Raw genomic sequence first — 15,979 nt, forward strand, 5'->3', positions numbered from 1 at the left:
GATGGAGCCCACAACCCAGGCATGTGCCCTGACCTCCAGATTCATAGGTTGATGCCTAACCACTAAGCTATAGAAGGGAGCTCTCTTTATAAGGAATATATATCCAAAAAATGATGCCCACCCACATGGCTCAGTGGTTGGGCATAACCTATGAACCAGGAGGTCATGGTTTGATTTCTGGTGAGGGCACATGCCTGGTGTATTGATAACAAGGCCTCTGTGCTCCCATTGGCCTTGATTATCCAGGCACCTTGCATGGTTCCCACAAGGGGGTAGAGGATTGAGCAAAAAAGGAAAAAATAAAAAAAAAAAAAAACTACTCATAGACACGAACAACAGTGTGGTGATTGTGGGGTGCGGTGGGTGGAGGTAGAAGGGAGTGTGGGGGGATAAGTAGTGATGGGGAAAAATAACATAAAGAAGAAAAAAAGAAACAGTCTATTTAAATTAGGAAGTTAGTTTACAAAGTTGGAATGGGTTGGGATAATCAGAAGGCTGGCATGAGACCCCTGGGCTTGGCAGTCTTGGTAATATACCCTTCTGTCAAAGAACATGCTCAGGGACCCCAGCTGAAGTGTACACAACCTATAGACCATTCAGCTACCTGAGCCATGAGGCTAGGGATCAAAGAAGACTGTGAGCTCAGGCTGTTGGTAAAGTTTGATGGTTCACCTGGGAGATGCTGAGGCCTGTGTGTCCCTCCGTGCTCTCCTGCAGGCAGCTCAAGATGTCCAGTTCATCCTCCCCTCACCTTGGCCACCCTCACAGCCTCACTTCCACTGGACACTAGTGCAATCTTATCCAGGATCAAGAGACCATTAAACTCCTCTGCCACCTGGGCAGCTTCTCTAACAGCAGAATTGCTGAGCAAACTCCTGGTACAGATGGAAGGCTTCTGCCTCCTTGGTCATCCGCTCAACATCAGCCCTGGGCTCCAGCCACTACTGAAAAGGCCTCAACCTCTTCACACAGCCACACAGACTCAGTTTCTGCCTCTGCCTACATATTCATCACGGACTTCGGGGCCTTGCTAGGCACTCCAGCCTGTAGTGATCAGCTTCCACAGGTTTCCAGACACTGGCCTCCAGCTCTTCTCTAGCATGTAGATTTCCAGCTCCTGCACTGCCACCTACTAGCTCTGCTCCATCACCTGAACCTGTCCCCACAGCTCCTCTATCTCTTGCTTAGTCTTAGCCACCTGAAATTCATAGGCCAGGTCATCCTGTGCTCTATGGCTGCTGACCGTGAAGTCCTACACGGCCTTCTTCAGCTCGCAGTCCTACTGCACCTTGGCCAGTACCAGCAGACACCTTTTCCTACTTGCCTCTGGCTCCCAAATCTTAGCATCTCTCTTGGCCTCTGCTTCCCCAATCCGAGCATCTTTTTGGTCTTCAGTTCTCAAAGCCCTCACCAAGGAAGGCAAATAGTCCTGATCATTGTGAATGTCCTTCAGGGTATAGCTAACCATGCAAGTGTGTTTTTGTTTGTTTGTTTTTATTGTTTTAAGTTTTAAATAATTCAAAAAACTTTTGTAATAAAAAATCTCATTATTCTTATTAAAAGGTCTTTGTTCTAAACAATAAATTCTCTTTATTATACTTAGTCAATCAGTTTTTCTGTTACTTGCAACCAGAAACCATTCAATTTTACTAATTTCATTTTTTCCATTTATATGTCTTTTCTTTTTAATTCTATCACAGAGGTTTTCTTGTGATAATTCAGCATATTACTGTTTAATCTAGTGAACTGAATACTCTTTTTGGCCTCAGTTGAAGTGTTAAATCATGTTATTATATTTTGGACATTCTCTGTGTTAGATAAATTGCCATATTTTTGGACTTACTTGTTTGAGTTTAGTGTATGGGAAAAACCTTCTGCAATACCATGATCTGTTCCTCATTCTTTTCCTGTACCTTTATATAAAGAAACTAAATGGTCCAGAATGAAAAGCCCCATGCCCCTCCTCTCCCTGTACTCATATTTTCTAGAGGAAGCTGTAGTTTCTGGATTCAAGGGGTCCATGAGTGATTACTAATTGATTATTATAATGAGTTTTATATATTAACACAACTTCATAATAATCTGGGAGTCAATTATGCCAATCTAAAAAAATAGGTCAAAAATCATATTAACTTAATCAATGAAAGAGGAAGATTATTTTTTAAGTTTATTGATTTCATATATGAGACCATACTATATATCTTAGAAATAGTACTTGAGAGGTAATTAATATAAATTGTTTTCTTATTCATAACTGGATATGATCTTTGCAGTCTAGAAATTTTTCTTTGGAACAAATTAAGTGGCAAGATGTCAACAGATAAGTTCTTTAATAAAATTTTTATCCATTAACTATATTTATAAGTACATCTTTTTAGATGCTTATTACAGTAATCTGTTGAAGTGGCCTATATTATCAAAACAAATTAAAAAAAAACATAAATAGGTACTGAAATTCTAGAATGTAAAACTATGGAGAAATATATAATTGAGTCTCCTGTACACATATTTACTAAGGGAACTGATAGCCACATGTTTATTAATTAAAGTGATAATTTTTAAGAATTTTTATTTACACTAAGAAATATTAAAGTTGATTACTGTATTATGACTTATCTGGCTCATATGATCTGAATTGCTATTGAATAAATAATCTGATCATTTAAGAGTCATTGTTTTACCTTTTTATCAATACATAAAATGTTCTATTTGTTAGTAAAGAGATCACACTAATCTCAATATTCACCCACTAAGATAGCCAGGAATAGAATTCAGACAAACAAAATTTATCTCTTTATGATAATAATTATGCTCATAATTTCCAGTTGTCCAAGACACTTTTGGATGACATGCTGAAATAACCTAATTTGACAATTTCCAAATTAGCCTACAAATCAACCTTTAATAGAAATACCTGCCATCATAATGGATCAGATAATAGCCCACATTGGAATATTTATATGCTCCACTTTCAGTCAGAACATGTGACTGAACCTTTCCTATTGCAATGCCAACACTGTGAATATAATCAAGGCCCAGAATATCACAATGCAGTACTATGGCCCAATTCTATCTCAATATGGTTTACTTTTCACAAAAGCTGGACATTTGGTCCTGTGGCTATTAGATGAGATCAAGCTGAGAAAGTGTTTTAATTACTCACTGCTTGATTACACTTAATCAAGCAGTGAGTAATTAAAACTTAAGATGGAATTCATGTATAACCTATGCAGTTTGATATTTTGTTATGTATTTTTATATATAAATATGATATTGAGCTCTAACAAGGAAATCCAATAATGACTTTTGCTTTCCCTCATATGAAAGACTCTAGTTAAACTGTTCTTTGATCATTTCTTCTTTTTGTGATATACTGCCTGCCATCTGGCCAATTAGTTCTTCTACCTAAAATAACTAGCAAAACCATCAAACCATATTTTTAATCTATTTCAAGCCAACAAAAGGATAATTATTCTAATAAAAATTATAGGGGTTGGAGCAGAGAGACAAAGTCTTGATGTGGTAACTTAGTTCCCCTAGTTTCTTCTTCTCTCAGAGAATTTACTACTTCTGATGAGGAGGCTGAAGATCCAGTCCATAGCCCCAAAGATGCCAGAATAATTTCTGGTGGAGACATAAGGAGCAGAGACTTGACTGGTTTCCCTCTTAATACATTAACAAAATACTGGGTCACCTGAAATTCATGACTAAAATCATTGGCAAAAGATCTCTGACAGCCGAAACCGGTTTGGCTCAGTGGATAGAGCATCGGCCTGCGGACTCAAGGGTCCCAGGTTCGATTCCGGTCAAGGGCATGTACCTTGGTTGCGGGCACATCCCCAGTAGGGAGTGTGCAGGAGGCAACTGATCGGTGTTTCTCTCTCATCGATGTTTCTAACTCTCTATCCCTCTCTCTTCCTCTCTGTAAAAAATCAATAAAATATATTTTAAAAAAAAGATCTCTGACAAACTTCCTATCTAATAAAAGAGCAATATGCAAATTAACCATCACTCCGCTACACCCACAAGCCATACCCACCAGCCAATCAAGAGCAAGTATGCAAATTAACACAACCAAGATGGCTACAGCCAAGGAGAGGGCAGGAGGGAGCCTTGGGTTTCCCTGGCAATGGAGGAAGCCAAGCTTTCCGCACACCCTGGCTGGCCCAGGCCTCCGCTTAAGGCTACAAAGTTTCAATTATAGCTGCTGCCACAGAGCGAGCAGAAGGCTTGGCTCTGCTCTAGGCTACAAAGTTTCAATTGTAGAAGATAAATAAATTCCAGATACCAGGGCCTCCACTTGAGTCGCCAGGGGGCATGGCCAGCCTGCAAACCACCACAGGCCCCTTGTCCAGGATGCCCCATGCCTCAAAGGAACCCCTACCCTTATCCAGGACACCCTTCAGAGTAAACCAGCTGGCCCCCACTCATGCACCAGGCCTCTATCCTATCTAATAATAAGAGTAATATGCTAATTAGACTGGGAGACCTTCCAAGTGACCTTCTGAAAGTTGTTCTGGACAAAGCCATGGTGGCAGGGCTGAGGCAGAGGCGGTTAGAGGCCAAGAGGGGAGGACAGTTGTGAGTGATCAGGCCAGAATGGGATGGCAGTTGTGGGTGATCAAGCTGGTGGGGGGGGGGCTGATGGGGGTAAGCAGACCAGCAAGGGGGCCAGTTGGGGGTGAGCAGGATAGCAAGTGGGGGCAGTTTGGAGTGAGTAGGCCAGCAGGGGGGCAGTTGGGGGCAAGCAAACTGGCACAGGGTCAGTTGGGGGTGATCAAGCTGGTGAGGGGGCATTTGGAGGAGAGCAGGCTGGTGGTGGTGGGGCAGTTGGGGGTGAGCATGTCAGCAAGCACAGTGGTTAGGGGCAATTAGGCAGGCAGGTGAGCAGTTAGAAGCCAGCAGTCCCGGATTGCGAGAAGGATGTCTGACTGCCGGTTTAGTCCTGATCCCTGTAAACTGGCAGTAGGACATCCTTCGATGGGTCCCAGATTAGAGAAGGTGCAGGCCGGGCTGAGGGACCACCCCCCATGCACGAATTTTGTGCACTGGGCCACTAGTATAAAAATAAAATAGTAATATGCAAATTGACCATCACTCCAACACACAAGATGGCTGCCCCCATGTGGTCAAAGATGGCTGCCTCCATGTAGACACAAGATGGCCACCACAAGATGGCCAGCAGGGGAGGGTAGTTGGGAAGGACCAGGCCTGCAAGGTAGCGCAGTTGTGGGCAATCAGGCCAGCAGGGGAGGGCAGTTGGGAGGGATCAGGCTGGTAGAGGATGGAAGTTGGGGGCGACCAGGCCTGCAGGGAAAGGCAGTTGTGGGGGTGAGACCCAGACCTGCAAGGGAGAGCCGTTCGGGGGGACCAGGCCTGCTGGGGGGGGGGGGCAGTTAAGGGTGACCAGGACTGCAAGGGAGGGCAGTTAGGGGCAAACAGGCTGGCAAGGGAGCAGTTAGGAATTAATCAGGCTGTCAGGGGAATGGTTAGGGGTTGAGCAGGCTGGCAGGCAGAAGCGGTTAGGGGCAATCAGGCAGGCAGGCAGGCGAGTAGTTGGGAGCCAGCAGTCCTGGATTGTGAGAGTGATGTCCGACTGCCCATTTAGGCCTGATCCTACCGGGATTGGGCCTGAACGGGCAGTTGGACATCCCTCGAAGGGTCCCAGATTGGAGAGGGTGCAGGCTGGGCTGAGGGACACACACCCCCGTGCATGAATTTCATGCACCGAGCCTCTAGTAAAGAATATTTTTGAATGCTTTATTACAGGTGTCCTCAAACTATGGCCCGCGGGCCACATGCGGGTGTTTTTGCCATTTTGTTTTTTTACTTCAAAATAAGATATGTGCAGTGTGCATAGGAATTTGTTCATAGTTTTTTTTAAACTATAGTCCAGCCCTCCAATGGTCTGAGGGACAGTGAACTGGCCCCCTGTTTAAAAAGTTTGAGGACCCCTGCTTTATTAGGTGAATATTAGTGTTCAAAACTGCTAGAGCAATAGTTAGACAATACAAATGAGGATTATAGTTGAAAACTCTTAAAACTCAAGGACAAATCTATGGTAAACCTACATTTACAGCCTCAACTCAATTCAGCTTATAATAAGGTGACCAGACGTCCCGCTTTTGGCAGGACAGTCCCGATTTTTAACAATTTGTCCCTGGTCCTGCGGCGTTTTAAAAAAGTCCCAATTTTTGGAAAGAATGCACAACAAGCTAGGGAACGGCGGGAGAACGGGAAGGGAATATACGGTTTTCAGCGGCCATGTGGCTATTTAGCCAGGATATGAGTGTTATATTATTTTTGTTAATTTTATAATGTTAAACGTTAATAATAACAAATAATTGTTGAGAACTGATTACCGAGAACTGCTTATCAAAGTTCGCATTGTTGATCAGTTGTTAGAATTCTACCACCATTGTTTGGACTTAATGAACAATGGCATTTTTGGGGATTGGCAACGACGAAAACATTTTGTAACTGTCTCTCAGACGATACACATCGTACTGCGTGCTAGTAAGCTAGTTAAACAAGTGATGTCATTACAAATCAGCTATTCGGATAATTTAGGTAAGTAATTTATTTATTTATTTCATAAATACGTAAATTTTCTTGAATTTAGCAGACAGTACTCGTATTATTTATATTTTATAGTGGCGGCAAAAAGTCTAGTGCCGGCCTTGAAAGTGACACTTATGACTTACGTTACGGCAAATTCATGACCTTTTAAACAACCACAGCAATCTACTAAAAAAAATTCACTCAAATGAGAAATATGCTAAAGAATAAAATAATACTATACATAATTTTTTATTTATTATATTTGTAAATTGTACTTACGTTGAAATTTAAAAAAATATATTACAATACTATTTTTGCGTTCTATGAAAATTTTTGTTGCTCCATATAGACCAAATTTTTAATCAAGAACCGCCCCCCTCCCCCCCCGGTCAATGGTGTCCCGCTTTACCAATGTTAAAATCTAGTCTCCTTAGCTTATAACTAATAGGGAAATGCATCATCCCATTTGCCTGGAAGAAGGAAAGGGTAATCATTTCTTTAATATATTAACTTTAGAAAGGAAAGAAGAGGAAGAGAGAGGTAGAAAAATCAATTATGAGAGATAATCATTGATCGGCTGCCTCCTGCATACCCCACACTGGGGATTGAGCCAGCAATCCAGCCATGTGCCCTGACTTTGAATTAAACTGTGACCTCTTGGTTCATAAATTCATGCTCAACCACTGAGCTACACCAGCTTGACAAGAGTAATAATTTCTAAATGAAGATGACATCTAGAGATTCTAAATGTTTTTCTTCAAAATGTTTAGCATTGCTAGACTTGGCTGTGCTCACATAGACAAAGGTAGGCAAAAGTAGATTTATAGTTGAATAAATAGTATTACAAAATAAAATATGTGTTTTGTGGACTCACAACTGTAAATCTACCACTACTATTACTTCTACCCACCCACACACAAAATGGGCCACTTTACTATAAATCAAAAGAAAAAAATGTAAATATTCTATAACATATGAAATTAAGATGAATTGAGTAGTAGATTATACAAAGCAAAAAGAATAAATAAAAAGAGTGATGAACTGGAAGATAGATCATTTAAAAGTATTCAAAAGGAAGCATAGGCATAGAAAAAGAGACAGAAGGAGATCATGTTTGCAAAATATAATATGCTATTCTTCAGATGCATTTTTGTTACCAGATGTTTTATCTTCTCCTTCCAATTTTCAGTTTAACTGACGAATCTATAATAGAGGTATACAAAAATTTTTGGCACAACTTCCCCCCACATTGCCTCCAGTGAAATGTTTGTATTGATTTTAAAAAGCACATGGAGGCACAATTCCAATGTTTCTGAAAGTCAATGCTATAATGTAATTTTTGTTGTCCTACAATTCAACTCAATTCTGACACTATATACCCAGAGATAGCATCAGATTCCACAGGTTGAGCACTGTAAACCAAAATTAATTTTATACTGTAAAAAAGAATAAAAAGTATTTATTTGAGTAAAAGAAGTTGCAGTCCAGGAAACACAGATTCAGGTAGCAACCTATTTTTTTTCCCCACTGAGACAAAGGTAAGGTTCCCTTTTATAACAAAGGTTCCTGCCCGAGTTCTCAATTACAACTGTTTTATGTAAATGAAGTAGCCAAATTGTACAGTTCTGATTGGACAAAGTAGTTCTCAGTTTGTTAGTAAAAAGGCTAAATCAAAGTTTTCCTGCCATGGTTGACTTAAATAGCATGAACAAGTAGGGAATATTGGGAGAAACACAGAGTTCAGGCTGAGGTTTCTTTCCAGTATACAGAGTGTATGTACATGAGAAGCCTCTACCAGCAAATGGACACTAGGTTCTTATTATTTATAAAATTTGGGCCCTTGGTTGACCATGAGGAGTCCATCTCATTCATTTCAGCAGGTAAATTCCTTCTCAGATCCACAGAGTTAACCCCACAACAATTCCCTCCACCTCAGAAGCCAATCACAAGCCTAGGTTATGTGTTCTTCTATTTGGATATAAATCAGAGGTTCCCCGGAACCCCTCCTTGGATTGATTAACTTTCTAGAGTAGCTCACACTTTTTACTTACTAGATTACCAGTATTATGAAAAGATATAACTGGAACAGCCAGATGGAAGAGGTGAATATGGCAAGGTATGGGAAAAGCTTCCATGTCTTCTCCAAGTACACCATTCTCTCTGAATCTCCATGTACTCACCAACCTGAAAGCTTTCTGAACCCCTTTATTTGAGATTTTTAGGTTGGCTTAATTACATACACATGGATGGCTAAATAACTGGCCATTGGTGACTAAACTCAATCTCAGACCCCTCTCTCCTCACTAGAAGTCAGGGGGTGGCACTGAATGTTGCAACCCACTAGTCGCAGGGTTGGCCCCACTGGCAACCAGTTCTCATTCTTAGGTGTTTTCCACAATTCACCTCATTAACCTAACAATAGACACATTTACTGCTCCCTTCACAGGAAATTCCAAGGGTTAGAGGAGCTCTGTACAAGGAACTGGGGTGGAGACCAAATACATATATATTTCTCACTATTTACTATAAATCACAATTTCACAATAATCATCTATACCAGTGATGTCGAACCTATGACACGTGTGTCAGCACTGACACGCGTAGCCATTTCTTTTTTTTTTTAATATATTTTATTGATTTTTTACAGAGAGGAAGAGAGAGGGATAGAGAGCTATAAACATCGATGAGAGAGAAACATCGACCAGCTGCCTCCTGCCCACCCCCTACCGGGGATGTGCCCACAACCAATGTACATGCCCTTGACCGGAATCGAACCTGGGACCTTTCAGTCCAAAGGCCGACGCTCTATCCACTGAGCCAAACCGGTTTCAGCATGCGTAGCCATTTCTGATGACACGCGGCCACTGAGGCGGCCGCATGCCAAGGATGAAACATTTGCTGCTCCTGAGGATGAAAAATTTGTGAAATAATGTTTTTTCCTCAAAATGACACACTACCCGAGTTATGCTCAGTTTTTTGGCAAAGTTTGACACACCAAGCTCAAAAGGTTGCCCATCACTGATCTATACTAATAAAAGGGTAATATGACTGGGAGACCAGACATCTTCTGGAGTCCAACTTCCTTCTGGAAGGGGGGCAGTTGGGAGGCAGCCAGGCCAGCAGGGGTGCAGTTGGGGGTGGCCAGGCCAGCAAGGCGGGGGGGGGCAGTTAGTGAGCAATCAGGCAGGCAGGCAGGCGAGCAGTTAGGAGCTGGCAGTCCAGGATTGCGAGAGGGATATCTGACTGCCAGTTTAAACCGGCAGTTGGACATCCCCTGAAAGGGTCCCTGATTGGAGAGGGTGCAGGCCGGGCTGAGGTACATCCCCCTCATGCATGAATTTTGTGCACTGGGCCTCTAGTCAGATTATAACAGTACTCTGTAAAATTCAAACACCCTATGAAAAGAACAATGAATAAACATGAATAAACTCTTCATCTGTTTCCAAAAAAAAAGGAAAGAAAAGAAAAAGAAAGAAGAAAAAGAAAAAGAAAGAGAAAAAGAAAAAGGAAAAGAAAAAGAAAAAGAAATGAAAGAATATGTGTTTGGCTTCTTTCAAAATTAAAATAGGACATGAAAAAAAAAAAAAAAACTTTAGCCGATTTTGTGATAGACTAACAATCAATTTTATACTTTAGCCTGTCATCATACCCAGAAGCAGATGCTATTAGAACTACTTAATTCAAGCCTTAATGTGAGCACTTACTTTCCAGGAACTATGTAGTTTTCTTAGAGGACAGTGAGTAGAAATGTTTTGAGTTTCCTTTGCTTACTTATGCTATTCTTTTATTGAATACAAAATTTCTGGTTTCAATTATTGGAAAATTTTTGTTTAGCATAACGAAAAAACAAAGAAAGTTCAGACTTGCCGAATATCCAACTATAAGCATCAATGGCAAATTGTTCCAATTTTAGCCTTATTCAATCCAATTATTCATCTGGTACAGGTGATACTGCCATACCATGGCACACGGTGATCTATAGTTTCACTGTAATGCTGGTGACTACTGCCATAGTTTAGATTTACCCTCTATATTTATTTCAATGTTAGTAATCTGATGGTATTCCCTTGTTTCTAATATATCGTCATCAATATATACGCCCCCCCCCAAAAAAAAACAAAAAAAAAAAACTTTTGTTTTCCACTCTTGGCTATTTAGCATTTAGTTTTGTAACCCTAACTGGAGATTGGTGAAAGGACACTGACCCTCAAATTATTCATTCTCTACCACTATCACATTAAAATATTGAGTTTATTTAGAATCCTAGTCTAATATCTTCTAATGTTCTTTTACAATATTATATTTAAATGTATCCAAGATAGAATAAAGGGAACATATTTGCCAGGGTCTTTTCACTGCTGGGTTGCCTGGCCGGAGACCGGTTTTTCTCCATCCAGATGGCAACATTTCCTCCAGTCCAGTTCCCAACAGCTTCTTACAGCAATCACATCAATCTTCTTTTAATCTCTCCATCATCATGTGTTGCCCCTCAGTTTAGCTCCTTCTTATTATCACTATTATCATTATTTTTGTGTCAACTATTTTTTTTTGTTTTAATGACTCAATTATTATTAATACTATTAGAGAAAATATTTTTGTGGTAGTCAGTTGGATTAGATTTCAGTATGTTCTCTTGTTCTTTTAAGAGTAGGATTAAATAACGGGTCCATGCATGGAGTCATTGCTACCCACATGTTTTATTCCATTAGATTAAAGGCATATTATTGGACTTGCCTCATTACTCAGCATTGACTATTTCATCTGTTGCTGGCACCTACAACTGTTGTTATTATTGTAACAAATTATTAATAAATTACCATAAACTTAGTGACTTAAAACAACATAATTTTATTATCAAACGTCTGAAGTCAGAAGATAAATATAGGTCTTACAAGGCTAAAAGTAGTGTGTTGGCAGAACTGTACTCTTGGAAGCTATAGGTGGAAATTATTTACTTCCCTTTTCCAATTTCTTTTTTAAAATATATTTTTATTGATCTCAGAGAGGAAGGGAGAGGGAGAGAGAGGTAGAAACATCAATGATGAGAGAGAATCATTGATTGGCTGCCTCCTGCAAGCCCTCTACTGGGGATCAAGCCTGAAGTCCAGGCACGTGCTGCCCTGACTGGGAATCAAACCATGACCGCCTGATTCATAGGCTGACACTCAACTACTGAGACACACTGGCCAAGCCCTTTCCCAGTTTCTTGAGGCTGCCTGAATTCCATGGCTAACTAATTTCTGCTTCAATCATCCTATTTCTTGCTCTGATTTTGAACTTTTGCATCCTCTGATAAGGACACTTGTGATTACATTGTGTCCATTCAGATAATTCAGGAAAATTTCAAGGTCCTTAGTTTAATCATATAGGCAGATTATTTTGCCATATAAGGTAACATATACACAGATTTAGGAGATTAAGATATGGCATCTAGGGAGTGACATTATTCTTCCTGCCACAGTTTCAAATATGTCTCAACTTATTCTTTGTTTGATTTTGTTTACTTTGCCTTTCTGTATCAGTGGATGTATTATCACTTAAGAAATTGGTAGCAATCAGAAAATTATATTTCATAGCCATTTCTTACTTTTTTTTTGTCTCCCTCCTTCTGGTTTATAACCTATCTTGCAATGTCAGTTCTGATTTTTAAGCTTAGGAGGTCATGTGTTTGAAATGACATTCAGATTCATGATAAAAAAAATAGGCTTCTCTTTATATCACGTGCATTTACCTTAAAGCTAAAAGAAGATACTCTCTTTTTCTGAGAGTGAAAAAAACAACATAGCATAACTAAAGTCTATGCCTTTGTGTCACCATTTGCAAAGGCCCAGATATTCTGCAATCTTGATAAGAAATGCATGTGACTGAGAAAGAGTTCAGCCCAGAGAAGCTATGGTTTCCCTTCAGTAATTGCCCTTAGCTGGTCATATTATTCCCTTGACTATGTGACTAGTTCCATGATTCTCAAGGAATAAACAACTAATGTCAATTTTTTAAATTCAGCAGCATTTCATCATATCCAGTTAATCATTACTTGATAAACAATGTTGACAATGAGCTACAGATGCTTAGTTCAGTACACAGCCTTGGGCTGTATTTTCATTTATCATTGATCCAATAGATCAATTTCTTAATATTTCCTTGAGTTAATGTTGTAAGGTGGATATGACAAAAAATCAAATTCTTAGGTATTCCTGACCCTAGAGGAAAGACTATCAAGACAGCTATTAACCCCTTCCTTCTTCTATCTTCCATTACCAATATATTTTGGAAATCCATATCCATTATCTTTTCAAATATTAGCTTTCAGTATTCTCTCTCTCCTCACAATTCTACATTCAAATTAACCATGTTTTAGACTTTTCACTGATTTCCCAATACTCTGATCTCCTCTCTCTTTCTCTTCCATCTCACAGGTTCTACTTTGCTGTTACTGATACTTCTTTCACTGAGAGGTAGGATCTATATTCCCTCCTATTTTATCCGACTTCACCTTATAGACTTCTTAGACCCCTAGAATATGACAAAAACAGTACTATGTGCCTATTGAAGATAAGTCACAAAAAGGATATGCTTCTACCTTTCTCATTTTAAGGATACTTTCCTGTGGAACCCAACCACCATCCTGTCATGGAGTCCATGTGGATAATCCCAGCTAATTATTTAAAGGATGTTTCCCCACTGACAACCCACACCTTCCTTCAAACATGTGGATTAGTGAGTCTCTAGACTCTGAGTCTTCCCTCTAAGACCCAAGATATCATGGAGCAAAAACAAGCTATCCCACTGTGGTCTTTCTGAATTCTTAACCCATGTTATCTAGGAGCATAATAGATGATTATTTTTATGCTGAGGTAATGTTTTCACAGTTTTCAGGTAAACTTTGAAGTTATTGGCTACATAGCCATAGTAACTAGCACAGAGAATAATAAGGGAATGCAGGACATGTGCTTCAACTGGATGAATATGTGGAATCTGGGAAGTAGTAAGTGGGGAATTCTTTGGAATGATTTCATATGCCTTGGTGGAATTTGGGGGTCATAAAATTCTCCATTTCTCTTACATTACCTTGCCAGATACAGTTACACCAGCTAGAGACTGCAATTGTTAATCTGGCAGAGAGAGAGAGACTTCTGCTCAGGACAGTATTTTAATTCCTCAGAATAAGCTAATTGTAGGCTGGAGAGTGACCTCCTTTCAGAGCCAAAACTAGAACTGATGATATATGCACCCAAATTTTCAGTGGTGAAGACAATGCCATTATATTTTATCTTTCTAACAATACTACTTCCAGAGACCAAACAAAAGGGAAACCCTGGTAAGCCTATTATTTTTAAAAAATATATTTTTTAGAGAGAGAGGAAGGGAGGGAGAGAGAAAGAGAAACATCAATTTGTTGTTCCACTTATTTATGCATTCATTGGTTAAATCGTGTATGTGCCCTGACTGGGGATCAATTTCTTTTCCTTCACAGATAGGAACAATCTTCCAACCAACTGAACTACCTGGCCAGGGCCATTAAGTCTATTCTTAAAACTCACCCTGTGGGTAGCCAGAATGGATGGCTCAATAAGAATGTCAAGTCTGTATAATGACAGGTATTAAATAGAAAATGAGGGGAAATTTTCACAGAAAGTAATAAAGCTCGTGAATGGGTAATGATGCTGAGAAAGGATACTATTACTCTCTTCAAAGAATTCATATCAGAATAAGATAATATTCAGAGTTGTTTCTCTCAATTACAGTGCCAATTCATGGCCAGTTCTCAAAGACACCCCTGATTTGTTATCCTCTGAGAAGAACTGAATGAATTCAAACTATGAAATTTACCTGACAAGTATACTTTGATGATTTGAAGGAAAAACATAAATCTGTATCCTGTTATATTCCACTTGACTGTATCAATGTGGAAAATTTCATTTGGGTTGCATTTTTTATATTATATTTATAATATTGGTTATTATTCAGCCTGGAGATAAATCTTCCTTTGGAGCTTGACTGGATTTACTCTGACTGGCATATGATATCTGATATATGTGTTGCTGTGAATCAGAATGACATTCTGTTCAGGCAATTTCCTAGGTATGAAGGACAACACATTTCCTGGGGACACTGTTCTAATAGGCAAATACATTATACTTAAATTGCTTCAATGCCACAAGTATTATAAGGACACAGCACGTGTAGTAGCTTAATCAATACTGGCACCAATTCATAAGAGGGCCTTAAGTAAGGATCTCAGGAATTAAAGCAAATGTGTAGATACCAAAAGAAATTTATTTTCTGGAAGTTTGAACATGATGATGAGAAGATAAATCCTAGATGGAGACCCTCATGTTATTCAGTTCTAATAAAGTGGTCATATTTACTAGTCAACCTACAAAACTGATGAAACTAAATGCAACTATCCTATATAATAAAAGCCCAGTGACCATAACGGCATAACAACCAGAACAACTGCTTGACCAGTCGCTATGAGGTTCATTGACCACCTCTTGGTCCCTCCCCCTGGTCTGCAGGCTCCAACCGCCAGATGGTGAATAGGGAACCAGGGGGGTGGCAGCAGCAGGGCAGGACTGGGGACTGGCTAGCAGGTAGAAGATAGCCCTGATCACATGCTAAGCCTAGGAACCCTACCCGCGTACGATATCGTGCGCTGGGCCTCTAGTTGTAAATATAATATTGCAGTAAGCTCACTGAAAATCTTGGAGAAAGTCTATACCTTCATTAAAAAATATTTTAATTTGTTAATTGTGCTCTGATATGTTTAAAGGACATGGTTAGGGTGCTGGAGGCTCAGGATAGTGAGGTCAATTTGGGGGATCCTATGATCTACTTATATAATGTAAACATCGCTATCAATTGTACTACTTACTAATGCATCTTCTTAACTATTTGTACCTGGAATTAAGATGGAACTTATATTTACACTAATACAGTTCATTGGATTAATACCCTGTTGACTCGATGGGAGTCAAATGATTGGCTTTCCCTGGTGAAATTTGGAAACCTATGTCAAAGGAAACATTTTTTTTTTATACTACACTTGATCTTAGCCAAAAGGCTGAGAAGCGATTGAAAACATTTTTTTATAACTTATTTATGAATATATCCCCAGATAAGATGGAACTTAGAGTTTACAGAGCACTGGTCTCTAAGGACTCTAACTTAGGAAATGTATAGTATACATTATACTTAAATTGCTTCAATGGTAAAGACATTTTGTTTGTTTTTATTTTCAAGAAGAAATAAAATAATGACATTAATATTAACAAATATGTGGTATACTGATCTTCAGATTAATATTTTTTAATAACTCTGTAGGGTAATAAAAATGTCTGTGGTTCAAATATATATATTTAACTAAGAATAAAAGTTTATGGAAAACTATCTCCAAATTCAGTTTAAATAAAATTCA

General features: G+C 39.3%; 2 pseudogenes; both read right to left on the reverse strand.

The window, feature by feature from the left end:
• Positions 1-642: 642 nt before the first annotated feature.
• Positions 643-1,468, reverse strand: LOC129150060 (flotillin-1-like; annotated as a pseudogene).
• Positions 1,469-15,494: 14,026 nt separating this feature from the next.
• On the reverse strand, positions 15,495-15,637 carry LOC114232445 (U2 spliceosomal RNA; annotated as a pseudogene).
• Between the last annotated feature and the right edge of the window lie 342 nt (positions 15,638-15,979).

Source organism: Eptesicus fuscus, chromosome 8 (genome assembly GCF_027574615.1).
Source record: "Eptesicus fuscus isolate TK198812 chromosome 8, DD_ASM_mEF_20220401, whole genome shotgun sequence".
Taxonomy (NCBI): Eukaryota; Metazoa; Chordata; class Mammalia; order Chiroptera; family Vespertilionidae; genus Eptesicus; species Eptesicus fuscus.